The sequence below is a fragment of the Rhinatrema bivittatum genome, chromosome 2, assembly GCF_901001135.1.
Source record: "Rhinatrema bivittatum chromosome 2, aRhiBiv1.1, whole genome shotgun sequence".
Classification (NCBI taxonomy): domain Eukaryota; kingdom Metazoa; phylum Chordata; class Amphibia; order Gymnophiona; family Rhinatrematidae; genus Rhinatrema; species Rhinatrema bivittatum.
In genome coordinates, this window is record NC_042616.1 from 144094618 (window position 1) to 144108181 (window position 13564).

The 13564-nt window shown below is 43.1% G+C and overlaps 1 protein-coding gene across 3 annotated transcripts in view; it reads right to left on the reverse strand.

Moving 5' to 3' along the window:
- Positions 1-13564, reverse strand: part of ARMC3 (armadillo repeat containing 3) — a 641613-nt gene that overhangs the window by 501551 nt on the left and 126498 nt on the right. The gene's annotated exons all lie outside the window — the stretch shown is intronic.

Below are 13564 nucleotides of genomic sequence, written 5' to 3' on the forward strand. Positions count from 1 at the left end.
TGCAAGATGTTAAAGACCTGGCTTTTCCACCAGGCTTTCCCAGATTAATTCTTGCTGACTCCTGCTCCCCTTTTTGGCCTTTGACTCCAGCCTTACTGCTCCATGGTAACATGCCGAATCATGTAATTATGTCATACTGTTACATTTTGTAATACCAAGTTTTTTAAATTTCTCTTTATTGGTTTTCGTTCTGGTAAATTCTTACTTCTTCCCTGCTTCCTATAGATTATTCATCGGTTGTCCTGTTTTCCCCCTCCCCTGTTTTATTGTACTTTCCATCTTTTTGTTAAATTGTAAACTGATATGATGTGTATTTTAATGTCGGTATAAAAAAAAAACCTGTTAAACTGTTAAAAGAGATCTTCAGGGACATAGTAACCAAGTCCCAACTTCAGACTGGCAGCCCTGGTGCTGCCTTGGAGGAAGAAGGTCTCATGATTGGAGAGCATCAACCTGGTATAGCAGGAAAGGATCCTGTAGCAAGGACCTGCTCTCCAGGTGATGCACTATCCTTTCGTACCGAGGATATCTCCCCAAGGCCTACTGCCCAGGAGGGAAGGGTTAGGTCGACCGTCATAGTTGGTGATTCGATTATTAGGAATGTAGACAGCTGGGTGGCTGGTGGGCGTGAGGATCGCCTGGTAACATGCCTACCTGGTGCGAAGGTGGCGGACCTCACGTGTCACCTAGATAGGATTTTAGACAGTGCTGGGGAGGAGCCGGCTGTCGTGGTACATGTGGGCACCAAAGACATAGGAAAATGTGGGAGGGAGGTTCTAGAAGCCAAATTTAGACTCTTAGGTAGAAAACTTAAATCCAGAACCTCCAGGGTAGCATTCTCTGAAATACTCCCTGTTCCACGTGCAGGTCACCAGAGGCAGGCAATTTTAGACCTAATTCTCAGTGGAGCACAGGATTTGGTAAGAGAGGTAACGGTGGTGGGGCCGCTTGGCAATAGTGATCATAATATGATCAAATTTAAATTAATGACTGGAAAGGGGACAGTAAGCAAATCCACGGCTCAGTGCTAAACTTCGAAAAGGGAAACTTTGATAAAATATGAAAATAGATAGAAAAAAAACTGAAAGGAGCAGCTACAAAGGTAAAAACTGTGCAAGAGGCGTGGTCATTGTTAAAAAATACCATCCCAGAAGCACAATCCAGATGTATTCCACACATTAAGAAAGGTGGAAAGCAGGCAAAACGATTACCGGCATGGTTAAAAGGGGAGGTGAAAGAAGCTATTTTAGCCAAAAGATCTTCATTCAAAAATTTGAAGAAGGATCCAACAGAAGAAAATAGGATAATGCATAAATGTTGGCAAGTTAAATGTAAGACATTGATAAGACAGGCTAAGAGAGAATTTGAAAAGAAGTTGGCCGTAGAGGCAAAAACTCACAGTAAAAACTTTTTAAAATATATCCGAAGCAGAAAAGCCTGTGAGGGAGTCAGTTGGACCGTTAGATGATCGAGAGGTTAAAGGGGCACTTAGAGAAGATAAGGCCATCGCGGAAAGATTAAATGATTTCTTTTTTTCAGTGTTTACTGAAGAGGATGTTGGGGAGGTACCCGTACTGGAGAAAGTTTTCATGGGTAATGATTCAGATGGACTGAACCAAATCACACTGAACCTAGAAGATGTGGTAGACCTGACTGACAAACTGAAGAGTAGTAAATCACCTGGACCGGATGGTATACACCCCAGAGTTCTGAAGGAACTAAAAAATGAAATTTCAGACCTATTAGTAAAAATTTGTAACCTATCATTAAAATCATCCATTGTACCTGAAGACTGGAGGATAGCTAATGTAACCCCCATATTTAAAAAGGGCTCCAGGGGAGATCCGGGAAATTACAGACCGGTTAGCCTGACTTCAGTGCCAGGAAAAATAATGGAAAGTGTTCTAAACATCAAAATCACAGAACATATAGAAAGACATGGTTTAATGGAACAAAGTCAGCATGGCTTTACCCAAGGCAAGTCTTGCCTCACAAATCTGCTTCACTTTTTTGAAGGAGTTAATAAATATGTGGATAAAGGTGAACCGGTAGATGTAGTGTACTTGGATTTTCAGAAGGCATTTGACAAAGTTCCTCATGAGAGGCTTCTAGGAAAAGTAAAAAGTCATGGGATAGGTGGTGATGTCCTTTCGTGGATTACAAACTGGCTAAAAGACAGGAAACAGAGAATAGGATTAAATGGACAATTTTCTCAGTGGAAGGGAGTGGGCAGTGGAGTGCCTCAGGGATCTGTACTGGGACCCTTACTTTTCAATATATTTATAAATGATCTGGAAAAAAATATGACGAGTGAGGTAATCAAATTTGCAGATGATACAAATTGTTCAGAGTAGTTAAATCACAAGCAGATTGTGATAAATTGCAGGAAGACCTTGTGAGGCTGGAAAATTGGGCATCTAAATGGCAGATGAAATTTAATGTGGACAAGTGCAAGGTGATGCATATAGGGAAAAATAACCCATACTATAGTTACACAATGCTAGGTTCCATATTAGGTGCTACTACCCAAGAAAGAGATCTAGGCGCCATAGTGGATAACACATTGAAATCGTCGGTTCGGTGTGCTGCGGCAGTCAAAAAAGCAAACAGAATGTTGGGAATTATTAGAAAGGGAATGGTGAATAAAACGGAAAATGTCATAATGCCTCTGTATCGCTCCATGGTGAGACCGCACCTTGAATACTGTGTACAATTCTGGTCGCCGCATCTCAAAAAAGATATAATTGCGATGGAGAAGGTACAGAGAAGGGCTACCAAAATGATAAAGGGAATGGAACAGCTCCCCTATGAGGAAAGACTAAAGAGGTTAGGACTTTTCATCTTGGAGAAGAGACGGCTGAGGGGGGATATGATAGAGGTGTTTAAAATCATGAGAGGTCTAGAACGGGTAGATGTGAATCTGTTTTTTACGCTTTCAGATAATAGAAAGACTAGGGGGCACTCCATGAAGTTAGCATGTGGCACATTTAAAACTAATCGGAGAAAGTTCTTTTTCACTGAACACACAATTAAACTCTGGAATTTGTTGCCAGAGGATGTGGTTAATGCAGTTAGTATAGCTGTGTTTAAAAAAGGATTGGATAAGTTCTTGGATGAGAAGTCCATTACCTGCTATTAATTAAATTGACTTATATAATAACCACCGCTATTATTAGCAACGGTAACATGGAATAGACTTAGTTTTTGGGTACTTGCCAGGTTCTTATGGCCTGGATTGGCCACTGTTGGAAACAGGATGCTGGGCTTGTTGGACACTTGGTCTGACCCAGTATGGCTTATGTTCTTATGTTATAGAAGAATTGCACCCACTCCTAAGGCTGAGGCATCAACCTCCACAATAAATCAGGGTGTTGCAAACATGGATGTTTAACAAATTCCTCCGTTAATCGTTGAAAGGCATGGGTGGCCTCAGGAGGCCAGTTGCAAGTTTGGGCTCCCTTTTTGGTCAAGTCAGTAAGTGGAGCCACCAAGGTAGAGTATCCTGAAATAAATTGGTGATAGTAATTGGAGAAACACAAAAATCGTTGTAATGCCTTGAGCCCCACTGGTTGAGGCCAGTCCACTATAGCTTTGAGTTTCTCAGGATGCATGCATAGACCGTTTTGAGACACAATATATCCTAGAAAAGGTAGTTCCTCTTGGTAAAAAGGCATTTTTCTAGTTTAGGGTACAATCTGTTGTCTCGGAGGTGTTGAAGGACTTGTCTTACATGGATCTCATGTTGGTGCTGTCTTGGAAAAAATTAAGATGTTGTCAAGGTAGATAATAACATGAGAATAAAGAAGATCTCAAAAAATGTCATTAATCATGGCTTGGAAAACCTCCAGGGCATTACAAAGTCCGAATGGCACTACCAGATATTCATAATGTCCATCGCGAGTGTTGAAAGCGGTTTTCCACTCATCCCCTTCTCGTATTCAGATTAAGTTGTAGGCTCCCCGGAGGTTGAGTTTCGTGAAAATCTGTGCTCCTCTCAATCGATCAAAAAGTTCTGAAATAAGTGGAATGGGATACCTGTGAAGCTTTCATCTCCTCGCTTGAAGCAATGGGTCTTAAACAAATCATCCACTCCCCCACACATAAAGCTGGCCATACCCTAGACCTCATCTTCATCAATTCTGCCATCAATACCATTAACCCCCCATCATGTCTCCCTGTACCATGGTCTGACCACTCTATAATCAAAACTACACTTTCACTTCCACCTTCTACCCCCTCTCCACCACCCCAACCAAAATCCTTCATATACAGAAAAACATGTACCCTTGATACCCTCACCATAGCATGCGCAGACATACCTAACCAAATCAACCTATCCTCAGTTGATAAAGCCTTCTCCTCTTGGTTTGATGTCACCCTTAACAATGCAAACCAAACCTGTCCTATTGTAACAAAAACAATTAAACCTACTCAAGCAAATAAAAAGCCCTGGTACTCACAGGAACTCAAAAATCTTAAAACCCTCCTCAGGACCTCAGAAAGACGTTGGTGCAAACACCCCACCCCAGCCGCCAAAACAACCTACTACCAACTGATGCATGACTACAGAAAAACCATTCTCAAAACCAAACGAGAATATTATGCTAAAAAAATTCACAACCTCCAGTACAATGCCAAAGCTCTCTTCACAATGATCACTAACCTCACCAGTACCCCCCATCACAACCACAAGAATCCTCCTCCAAAAAATGGTGTAATAATCTAGCCTATTTTTTTCAAAACAAAGTCACCTCTCTCTCTGCACAATTTCCTCTCAACCCTGACAATGCGCTCCCTCCCACCAACAACCAGTCATCCACACTTTCTTCTTTTGACTCTGCCTCCTCACTAGAAATAGAAAATATCCTAAAAAAAAAAATGAAACCTTCATCGCACCCCGCTGAAACAATCCCTACCAAACTCCAAAATAATTGCTAAACCTCTTGCTAACATCTTATACATCATATATAAGTCCATAACTACTATTTACAAAGCCATCCATCAATTCTCTCCGCTTAACCTTCAAATTCCATTCAGAAAATATACATCCTCTAGACCCATCAGAGAGTCCTACAGAGAATCCCTACAGGTACCACACTCCAAAACCACCCGGCACATAACCACCAGAGACAGGGCTTTCTCCACTGCAGGACCGACACTATGGAACTCCATCCCACTAGATTTGCAACAGGAACCCTGCCTTCCTACATTTAGGAAAAGACTCAAAACGTGGTTATTTATGAAATAATTCACCATTCACCATAATTCACCATTAACTAATGCTTAGACTTTTTCTTAACATGGTAATTAATAACTCTACCTCAACAGGGTAATTCATTAACGCTGCAAATGCCGTAACTTAGTTCACACCAAATTTGGCAATTTTGTTCTCTATGTTAAAATCCTAGCTACTTTTCTCTGTTCCAAGTTGTGTAACTCCCTTGTTTTATTGTAACTGCAACCTCTTGTCAGCTCTTGTTAATGTTTATTATTATTATTTATTATTATTTTTTGTTCCTTCTCCACTTGTTAATTGTAAACCGGCATGATGCGATATTCATCGCGAATGCCGGTATAAAAAAACTTAAAATAAATAAAATAAATAAATCTTCAACCTTTCTCTGGAACAAGGTACTGTACCTACCATACTCAAACAAGCAGTAGTAAAACCCATTCTGAAGAAACCCAACCTTGACCCTTCTAGTTTAGCTAATTACCGACCTATTTCAAACCTCCCATTCCTCTCAAAAATCCTAGAAAAACTTGTCAACAATCGCCTTTCTGACTAGCTTGAACAACATAATATCCTCTCTACCACACAACATGGTTTCCGGAAACACTGGAGCACAGAAACCCTACTATTGTCTATAACTGACACTCTAATTAAAGGCATGGATACTGGTAACTCCTATCTTCTAGCTATGTTGGATATATCTGCAGCGTTCGATACCATCAATCATGACATACTTATCAATACTCTTATCAGTATCGGTCTAGCAGGAACTGCACTATCCTGGATCAAGTCCTACTTTCAAAATAGGCACTATACAGTACTTATAGATAATAATAAATCCGACCCAATTAACCTTGACCGAGGTGTCCCCCAGGGTTCCTCCCTTTCCTCAACCTTATTCAACATATATATGCTCCCCCTATCCAACCTCCTCAACAATCTTAATATCAAGCACTTCATCTACGCAGACGATGTGCAAATTCTTCTCCCTTTCATGGACACACTGCAATCTGCCCTTCTAAAGTGGGAATCATGCCTTAATTCTATTAACCACTTACTCACAAACATGCATCTAGATCTCAATCCTCAAAAAATAGAACTACTTATCATCACCAACAATCACCCTGCAACACCCATCCCCCTACCCCACTCCTCCACATTCCCCACCCACACACGCAACTTGGGCGTCATGATTGACAACCAACTCAACCTTAAACCCTATGTCAAATCTATCCTAAGAGATTGTTACTTCAAGCTGCAAACAATTAAAAAACTCAGACCTCTACTTTATTTCACAGACTTCCGCACTGTGTTACTTGCTATTATTTTCTCCAAAATTGATTACTGTAATTCTCTTTTCCTTGGCCTCCCCTCGTCACACATCAAACCCTTACAACTGTTACAAAATGCCGCTGCCCGTATCCTTACTAACTAAAAAAAAAGAGATCACATCACACCCACCCTCATAGACCTACATTGGCTACCAATAAAATCAAGAATCATATACAAAACCTTATCCCTCATCCACAAAAGTATTCTAAATGAAAACCTCCTCTGGATCAACCCTCCATTCATTCCATATACATCCACAAGACCAATTCGTTTCACTCTTCAAGGAACGCTCCACCCTCCCTCAATCAAATCCACCAGACTCACAACCACAACAAAAAGAGCTTTCTCCCTCGCAGGCCCCACTCTATGGAACTCCATGCCCTTGGATCTACGAACAGAAACCTCTACCCCTAAATTTAAAAAAAAACTGAAAACCTGGCTGTTTTTACAAGCCTTTCCAGCAAATTCCTCCCACTGATAATCGTAAATTTCACTATGATCGTCCACATGTATATATCCAATTTCCGATCTACTTTTGCTTTCTCTATTTTCCAGTTAATCAATCCTACCTCTTTCCTCTTCTTTTGCCTTTCAAAATCTCCATAACAATGTCATTCATTGATGTGCCTCAACACTTCTCACTTTCTTCCGCTATTCTTCAATGTCATCCTGTAAATAACGTTACTCCTCAATGTAAACTGTTAATAACCTCTCCATATATAATCAATCTTGTACATTGTTCCTTGTACATTGTTCCCTGTACTTTGTTCTTGTACATTGTTCTTTATATAAGTCTATTTAACCTAGTTGTTGCTGCTTGTTCCTTGTAAAGGCCTCACCATTGTTTCATGGTGTTGCCATTTTAGTTCCATGTAAACCGATACGATGTGCAAACGGATATCGGTATATAAAAAATGCTAAATAAATAAAATAAAAAATAAATTAATTAAGCCCTCTGTAATCAATATATGGCTGCAGAGACCCGTCTTTCTTCTTGACAAAAAGAAAATCCAGCCCCTGCAGAAGAGGAAGGTCTGATGAATCCCCGGCCCATATTCTCGTGGATATATTGGTTCACTGCCTCAGACTCTGGCTTAGACCAGGCGTAAACCCTTCCCCTGAGGGGGTTCTTACCAGGAAGTAATTCTATTCCACAGTCGTAGGTGCGGGGTGGGGGTAAAGTCTCGGCTTGTTGTTTGCTGAAGTCATCAGCAAATCTGGCATATTGATGTGGTAAGCTGGATGGAATAATCGCTGAGCAAGAGATAGTAGACATGATTGGTAGAATTCGCAACAAATAATTCTGATGGCAGTAAGTACTCCAGCTGGCCAACTGCAAGGTTCCCCAATCCACCTGGCGTTGATGTAGCCTTAGCCAGGGTAGCCCTAGGATCACCTGGTTAACGGATGAGGGGAGCACATATAGTTGAATAGTTTCCTGGTGGAGTATTCCTGTAGTCATTTTGATGGGTTTGGCTAATAAGAGAGATTTTATTCACCAGTGGTTGTCCAGAAACAGAGGACACAGTAAGTGGAGTTTTCAGAGGCTCTGTAGGAATGTGATATCGACAAACTAGATCTTCTTCTATGAAGTTGCCAGCTGCCCCGGAATCCAGGAAGGCCTGAAAATGAATAGTGCTGTCAAGGATAAAAATTGATACTGGAATCAGGATTTGTGGAGAGGGAATAATGTGACCCAGGGAGGCCTCTCCCACCAGTCCTAAGTCCGGGAGTTTCCCGATTTATTCGGAAATTTATTGACGAAATGTCCCGTTCCAGTGCAGTAAAGACAGAGTTATTTAACCTTCTACGTTGTCGTTCCTCAGGCGTTAACCGACATTTATTTATTTATTTATTTTTGGGTTTTATATACCGGAAGTTCCTGTATAAAATACATATCACTCCGGTTCACAGGTAACAGAGATAACTACCGCCGGATGGCGGTTTACATGGAACATATCAACAATTGATCTATAATAAAGTAGAAAACAAACTAAGTTCAACTTTGAACACATAAATAAGGCAAATAATAGATAAGGCAAATAAACATTACATTAATGCTATAGGACAGGAGGGTTGTTTTTCTCTTCTTGTTCTTAGCTCTCTGGGAATGCTTGAAGAAAGAGCCAAGTCTTGAGTTTCACTTTGAAAGTAGTATGGCATGGCTCAAGGCGGAGGTCTGGTGGTAGAGAATTCCAGAGTGACGGGCCCGCTGTGGATAGAGCGCGTTTTCTCAGGGAGGATTTTGCAGGTTGGGTGATCAATCTGTTTTGGTATGCCCTTCTAGTCGGCTTTTTAGAAGTGTGTAGTTGAAGCTGGAAGGTTAAGTTGAGTGGGGAGATGCTATGTAGGGCCTTATGAATCATCATGCTGCTTTTGAACTGTATCCTGTTTTTAATGGGAAGCCAATGGAGGTGCTGGAGGATCGGGGTGATGTGGTCTTTTTTTTTGGCGTTGGTGAGAATTCTTGCTGTGGCATTCAGGACCATCTGGAGGGGTTTGGTGGAGCAGGCGGGAAGTCCCAGCAACAAGTCCGAGATCTGGGTATCATTCTCGATGGTCACCTCACACTGAAGAAATTCATCAGTAATATAATAAAGGATGGATTTTTTAAACTTCACACCCTTAAGAAACTTAAACCTCTACTTCATCCCCCTGGCTTCCGTACGGTTCTACAAACCATTATCTTTGCCAAAACCGACTATTGTAATTCCCTTCTCCTCGGACTCCCCAACAATGCCATCCACCCCCTTCAAATACTACAAAATACAACAGCCCGGATTTTGACCAACACACACAGACACGACCACATCACACCAGTCCTAAAAGATCTACATTGGCTTCCCATAGCCTCCCGTATACAATATAAGGCTCTCTCACTCGTTCATAAGGCCTTGTTCAATCCCGAAATGAATTGGTTCAATGACACCCTCCGATTTCACCAAGCCAATAAACCCACTAGACACATTCATCTTGCCACCATGCCCACCACCTCACCTAAACTTTACAAATTAACCTCCACGAGAGCCCGTGCATTATCTATCGCCGGGCCTATTTTCTGGAACACAATGCCAGTTGAACTTCGCCAAGAAGAATGCTCAAAAACTTTCAAGCGCAAGCTCAAGACCTGGCTCTTCACCAAAGCATATACTTAAATTCCCCTTGCTCTCATCTATACCCTCCCATCTCTGTCCCCTCTTGACTTGGTTTTTCACTAAAAGCGGGTGAGTCCCCGCTCGAACTGGCTTCTCCCTAAGCTTACACCATTCCTCTTCTCCCTCCCTTCTGTGTTACCCTTCCCCCTTCCATTCCCTACCTCTCCCCCCCCCTTCTCACCTCACCCCTTCCCTGAACAATTGTTATTTTATATTATTCCCTATAATTGTACATTTTGTATATACCTGCAATCTTCGCTTACATTAATTTACTAATCTAATTTTATTCTTCTGTCACTTCTCCCCCCCTTTTTTCTCTTCTTTTACCATCTTGTAATCATGTTATTTTAATTTTAGTTTAATGTTTTATTTCCCCTACCTTTCCTCATGCTCTAGTTATTATGTTCCAATATTTTTTAACTGTTATTATGTTCCAATATTTTTTAACTGTATTATGTTAAACTTGTTCGATGTAAAGCGCCGCCACAGGCACTAGTTTCTTGTTACGCTGTGAACCGATGTGATATCTTTGATGAATGTCGGTATATAAAACCGTTAAATAAAATAAATAAATAAAAATAAAATATTTGCTATGGAATTGGATGTCTGCAATGTCAGACCTAGCGATTTCTTGGCTGCTAGGAGAAGGCCTCCTCCTCTTTTTTTACGTCTGGGTATGGACAGTATGTCGTAGGTCTGGATAGGAAGCTGGTTGATTAGGGCTATGTCGGTGGGTTTTAACCAGGTTTCTGTGATGGCACAGATATCAGGTTTTGATTCGGATAGGAAGTCATTGAGTATGGTAGTTTTCTTGGATATGGATTGCGCATTGAACAGTGTGAGTGAAAACAGAGCCAGGCCGAGACAATGGGTTATGGGTGTCAGCATGATGGGCCTGATTCTCTGTTGGCGGTTATGGTAGGGTGTGGGGAGCTTAGGTGCTCTCCACCTTTGGTTGTGGATGATGGGGATAGTAAGTGGGTGCATGGTGGAAGGATGAGCGGGCGTGTAGTCTGTAGATAGGGGGCCCTCTAGGCTAGAGGTATCAGGATGAGGGTGGGAGTCTCCGAGAGGATCTAACACAGAGTGCACGTCAAGCAGCAGGAGGGAGGGGAGGGTTAGGCCCGCTGTTAGGGCACTGCCTTCTCTAACGGAAGAGGCTGTGTTGGGCTTACCTTGAAAGCCGACTGGGATAGGGACCTGGCTTCTGGGCTGCACTAAGGGGCGCACAAAGGGGCCAGCCCCTTTGTCGTGCTCCTTCGGCATGCGATGCTCGGCGTGCGACGCCTAGACACCGCGTTGGATTTAAAGGGCTCCTAGCCCTGCTGCTATTGGCGGCTGGTTTCGCTTGTTATTGGCTGCTTCCGGCCCGGAGGAGGGCTGAGGGAGGCGCCTCGGGTCACGGCTCTGTGCCTCGTGGTCGGCGCGGAGGGCTGCCGGGGGCAAGGGTGCGATCAAGGGTGCGATCAAGACATCCGATCTGCATAGGCTCCTCATTGTTAGACTGACGTTCAGAAGCCTTGGGAGCAACGAGAAGTTGCTGAAAAGCAGGTGCCAGCCGAATGGATCATCTCAGGGCTGCCCGCTCACGAGACCTCTCCTGAAAATGAAGATCCAGTCGAACTGCCAACCGAATCAATTCCTCTAGAGATTCTGGAGGTTCCCAGGCAGCCAATTCATCCTTGATGGCCTCGTCACCCCAGCGAAGTTCAGCCGCCAGAGTGCAAAATTGAATGGCGTATTCCTCGACCGATCGGGTTCCTTGACAAATCTGAAGTAAATCTGAAGCAGCCGAAGTTGAACGCCCAGGCTCGTCAATGATCAGACAAAAGTCTTTCAGGAATTGATCCAAGTTGTTCAATAAGGGGTATTCTCGATCCCAGAAGGGAGAAGCCCAGGCTAAGGCTGGTCCTTCCAAAAGGGATAAGATAAAAGTGACCTTAGTCTTATCCATGGGGAACAAAGAGGACTGGAGCAAGAAGTGCATACGACACTGATTTATGAACCCTTAGGACTGCTGAGGATCTCCATTGAAGTGAGGAGGGGGTGGAAGTCGTAGAACGGTGGTGAAGACGAAGCTGGGGTTACTGGCGAAGCGATCGAGCAGGCATCAATTTGGGTGGCCAATCTCTCCAGAACTCCTTTTACTTGATCTAGCAATCCTTGCTGTTGCTGAATGCGTGAAGTCAGTCTGGGAATGGTCTGTAAGGCTGTCAGATTTACGGGATCCATGGCCTCGGCGGTTACAGATTTGATAGTGAATCCCTTAGTAGAACAACAGTCTTACCTTAGGCCGAAGCGGGCAAGCTGAGAGATGACATAAACAAACACCCCGGCCATCATCCTAGTGATTTCAATCTTCACATAGACACCATCCCCCCACCCACTCCTGTGAAGCGATCCTCAACTCCCTCACAGCCAAAGGTTTCATTCAAATCACTGACTCCCCCACCCACAAATCAGGACACTCCCTAGACCTAATCTTCATAAACACACTCATACAAACCTCGAAATCTCCCTCATATACCCCTGTATCCTGGTCCGACCACTCACTAATTCATGGAAACTTCTCCATAAACACACCCACCCATTGCCTTCCCAATCACACCTCCTCTATACAAATCAGAAAACTATGCAACATAGATGACCTGATTGAAGAGCTTCTCTCCGCACTAAATAATGTAGACGTAACAAACACTAACTCCGCCCTGGCCTCATGGAACACTATCACCAATAACATTGCCAATAAATCTGCCCTCTAATATCCATAGACATAAATCCCTCCAAAACACAACAAAAACTCCTGGTACACCCCCAGAACTAAAAAACCTCAACAACTCCTAAGAAAATCGAAAGAAAATGGCGGGAAATCCCACACCCCCAACCTTCTAACCAAAAACAGAACCACCCTTCATAACTACAGAACAGCAATCCTCAGCCAAACGAGATTACTTCTCAAAAAGAATATACGAGTTCTAATTCAACCCCAAAGCCCTGTTCTCCTACGTCTCTAATTTCATGAAAACATCTCAACCACCAACACCCGATAACGAAACCAAAACTAAATGCACAAACTCGACATCTTCTTCAAAGACAAGGTCACTAACATTATGGCTAAAATCCCCCCCCACCTCAGCAGACAAATTACCCTACCTAAAATCCCAGACGCCATACTTGACAAAGTCGAGATCATCTCCTCCTCAGAACTAGAACCACTCATCAGAAAAATCTACCCTGCATCACACCCAGCCAATGCAATCCCAGGTAAACACCTAAGATCGATCCCAAATATCATAGCTAAACCTATAGCAGACATCATCAATATATCCCTGTCCCAGGGTCATATATACCCACAGACATAAAGAAGCCCTCTTCAAACCCATTTTTTAAAACCCACAACTAAACCCCGCTGAACTAAATAACTTCAGACCCATTCTATTCTCCCTTTTCTTGCAAAAATCCTAGAAAAAATAGTCAACAATCAACTCACAGAACACTTAGAAAAACACAATGTACAGTGGGGGAACCAAGATGGCTGCCGCAGCGTGAGCATGAAATCCTCTCTGCTCCGCGGGTCCCTTTGCTAGAATCCTTGCCTTATAGTATATTTGTTGTGGTCGTAGCGGTGGACCCTTGGACCAGCCTAGGGGAGTGAGTAGATGGAAGATGTGGGCACTCCGCTGAGAGGCAGTAGGCCGGGAGGCGGCATCAAGCCAGACATGGAGGTGAGTCTTCGTCCTGGAAGCCTGCGGACCCCCGAGAGGAGCTCGTGAGGTCCCAGACCACTGGGGACATTAGGAGATCTCTGGAGAAGAAGCGACGACTTCACCCTGGAAGCCTGCAA